Genomic DNA, 4209 nt, shown 5'->3' with positions numbered 1-4209 from the left:
ATCATGTCAAATGGTAGCAGAAAATTCAGAAAATCAGAGTCTCCCCATTTGTTAGCCCATCCCGCAATATTCCATGACAGAAGTTGGATCCCTTTCTGAGAATCCCTAGAACGATCATGGTTGTCAGCTAGTCACTCGCATTCAGAGATTGCATCCAAAAAAGGGAGATTATCAGGGCAAATACAACCATTTGATATAGTCTGGGGCAAAGATCTAACAGGAAGAAGCTTCAAGCGGTCCGGAGTAGATGATTCGCCCAGGGCTTCCGATGCAATTCCAGTCGACACCATAGGGAAGGCTTCAGAAACCACCGACTCGATTCCCCTTTGCATCAAGATGGGATTTTCACACACTACTTAGGTGGGATAGTTGGGCATAAGTGTCACAGTGACCACCTCAGTGGGGCCTGCCAAAGGTGCTAAGTGGGGTATATCCTTTACGTTGGTATCCAGGGATAGAGTGGAGTCCTTAACCCCTTGAAGTTTATGACTCACAGAGTTTAGTCTATCTATAACAACTTGCTGGTCATCAGTTGCAAGAGTTCCAAAGGATAAACTGCTAGAATACTGGAAACAAGAACATTTTCCCACACGAAATAGCGTGTAAACTATTGGAAATGGCAGAGATGGATAAATTAAGTAATACTCCAAGGGAAGGAGGATAATATTTTTGTGGAAAAATGGATGCGTTTGTATGAGTGGATTAATTCGATATGGGAAATTTCAACTCCAATGTATATAAGGGGAAATATGTAAGTCAATGTATATTTTGGAAAATGAAAATAAAAGTTATTAAAAAAAAAGAAGTAGCACATTTTAGAAAAGCAATGACAGGTTCACATAAATGGTTAACATATTGTTTGTTATGTGTTAGAGTTGCAAGAAGGTGAACACAAATTAAAATCTAGAGAAGACTTAATAATCGAAGGCCATACTTGCCACTGGTTTACATGTTTACAAATCTTGGGCTGTGGTCACACACTCTAAATAATCCACTTTCAAACTGGATTTTTACTGTGTGAACTGGCAAAATTCAGTTGGAAAGTGCATTGAAAGTGGATTATTTAGTGTGTGTGACTGCAGCCATAGGAAGGTTCAAAGATGATAAAAGGTATCATGCTTTAGAGCAACCAGTCTGAATTTGACTTTATACATAAAATTATATACAAAGGACGACCATGTTATTGCTACTAATGTATAAACTCTTATTGAAATTTGAAAGTGAGGAAGAACAAGTTAAAGAATGTATGGTAAAATGGGCAAAAAACTTTGGTCATGATGACATACATATTGAACAATGGGAATGTATGTGGACAGAGGGTTTGAAATTAACCGTACGTTCTAACCTTAAGGAAAACTTTTATAAGAAGATGTATCATTGCCTAAAATGTACAAAGGTACTTCTCGTTTATATTGGAAATGTAATCATCATGAAGGGACAAGTTTATCATATGTGGTTGGCTTGTAAGAAAGCCAATTTTTTAAACACAAATACAAATATGTATACAGGAGATTTTAAAGACTAATATACAATTGAAACCATAGTACTTTTTGCTAGGATTAATGGACAATTGGTTGGAAAGAAGCCATGGTACCTTATTTCTATATATGACTATGGCAGCAAGAATGTTATATGCACAGAAATGGAAATGTTTGACAATATCTACAACAGAAGAATGGTTGGATAAGATGTCGGATCTTGCAACAATGGCTAAATTTACTGTGTTGGTTACAGTAAGTTTATTAAAGATTGGAAACACCTCATAGACTTTTTGCAGAAAAAAATAATGACTTGATGATTTGTGGTTTTGATGATTAAGATATTAGATACAAAAAAGAAAGAGTTATTTATTCTATTTATAGAGCAAGGAAAAACTTTGTAATCAAACTTATATTTGTTGTAGAGAAAATCAGAAGCCTTCTTCTATTTTATGTACTTTTTCTTTTTTCTTCCTTTCTTTTTCTCAACAGAAACTAAAACTGACAACCAAGACTGAGTCAATGAATCTCATGTTGGGTCTTCCTCTTTTCCTGCTGCCTTCAACTTTTCCTAGCATTATTGTCTTTTCCAGTGACTCTTGCTTCTCCTAATTTGACCAAAATATGATAGCCTCAGTTTAGTCATTTTAACTTCTAGAGTTCAAGCTCGTTTTGAACTAGAACACATTGGTTTGTCTTTTTGGCAGTCCATGGTATCTGTAAAACTCTCCTCCAACACATTTTGAAGGAATCTACTTCCTTCCTGTAGGAGGAGGTTTTCAAGATGGTGACCAGAGCAGTAATATGGAGTTACACTTCCTCCTATCTTCCCTGTAAAGCAGTTTATTTCACACTCGTGGGCGAATTCTGGCAGAAACAGCCTGCTAAAGAGCTACTTGAGGTTGTTTCTTTCTGCCCTCTGCACATGGTTGTTGAGGTAGTTTTGGTAGCTGGAACAGCACTGTTTATGTACTGAGCCTCTGCTGGATGAGCACCTACCTCGCTGTTGCCTGAACCCCTAATTTCTGCACTTAATTGCATCTTCTGAAAGGGCCTTCAAGGTTGCAGTTTGGGATTTACTAGAGTGCATCTTCTGGACTGAGGTTTTTTTTTTGGTTTTTTTTTATTTATAAAATTTAAAAATTAAAAATTCTGGACTGAGTTGGTGAGGTATTAATTTTGACCTTCTGAGCAGGGCTGTTGCCTCTCTTATCTTATCTACATTGCCAGTCCGGACGTTGGTGAGGTATTTATTTTGACCTTCTGAGCAGGGCTTGTGCCTGTTGCCTCTCTTTAAGATGCTTATCTTATCTACATTGCCAGTCCGGACAAGCCTGGAAAAGCTCATCCAATTAATAGCCTCAAGGTCTTGTCGTGTTCCCCAGGCCTCTCTTCTTTTTTCCAGTTTCTGCTGACATCTTCTTGTCTTGCAGCCAGCAGCAGGATGCTGGACTTTGGGAACTGTTTGCTCTGCCCTGTGACATTGTACCAACACCTAATGACTCCCAACACAGTATTTTGCTATGGCATGCCTGTAGAAGAATATGTTGAGCAATCTGCCCATGGGCTACTGCCTAGACATTTCACAACGATCTACCTGAGAAGTGCATTATTTATTTTTATGTATTTATTAAATTTCTACACCGCCCTCCCGCCGAAGCGGCTCAGGGCGGCTTACAAAGGATTGGTCAATAATCAATAAGGACTGGTCAATTATTTATTTATATTTCTAATTTGAATTTATAAACTGCCCTCCCCTGAGTACACAGGGCTCAGGGTGCTGCACATCAAAGGATAAAACATTCATAAGTATAAAACAATGTAAACAAATAATAATGATGATGATGATGATGATGATGATGATAATGATAATAATAATAATAATCGCTAAAATAATCTCAGATGGCACTATATTCAAATTGTATTAGTGCCTTGTGGGGAAGGCAGGGGAGAAGCATGGAAGACAGAGGGAAGGGAAAGGTAGTGCCAGAAAGATGGTACTCAACACTGTCCTCAACTAAAAGCCTGGCAGAACATCTCTGCCTTGCAAGAATACAGGAGAAGCCAATGTTGGATCAGTCCAGTGGCCCATCTAGTCCAACACTCTGTCACATAGTGGCCAAAAATACCAGGTGCCATCAGGAGGTCCAACAGTGGGGCCAGGACACTAGAAGCCCTCCCACTGTTGCCCCCCCCCCAAGGACCAAGAATACAGTGCATCACTTGCCCCAGACTGAGAGTTCCTATCTATACCTTGTGGCTAATAGTGACTGATGGACTTCTGCTCCATATGCTTATCTAATTCCCTCTTGAAGCTGTCCATGCTTGTAGCTGCTGCCACCTCCTGTAGCAGTGAATTCCATGCGTTAATCACTCTTTGGGTGGAGAAGTACTTCCTTTTATCTGTTCTAACCCAACAGCTCAGCAATTTCATTGAGTGCCCACAAGTTCTTGTATTGTGAGAAAGGGAGAAAAGTACTTCTTTCTCTACCTGCTCTATCCCATGCATAATCTTATAAACCTCAATCATGTCACTCCTCAGCCATTGTTTCTCCAAGCTAAAGAGCGCCAAGCTTTTTAACCTTTCTTCATAGGGAAAGTGTTCCAACACTTTTATCATTCTAGCTGCCCTTTTCTGCACTTTTTACAATGCTATAGGTGACCAGAACTCTACACAGTACTCCAAATGAGGTCACACCATTGATTTATACAGGGGCATTATGATGCTGGC

This window comes from Gekko japonicus, unplaced genomic scaffold (assembly GCF_001447785.1).
Source record: "Gekko japonicus isolate JY-2015 unplaced genomic scaffold, Gekko_japonicus_V1.1 scaffold196, whole genome shotgun sequence".
Lineage (NCBI taxonomy): Eukaryota > Metazoa > Chordata > Lepidosauria > Squamata > Gekkonidae > Gekko > Gekko japonicus.
The sequence above is the reverse complement of the archived record's forward strand: the minus strand, read 5'-3'. Positions refer to the sequence as shown.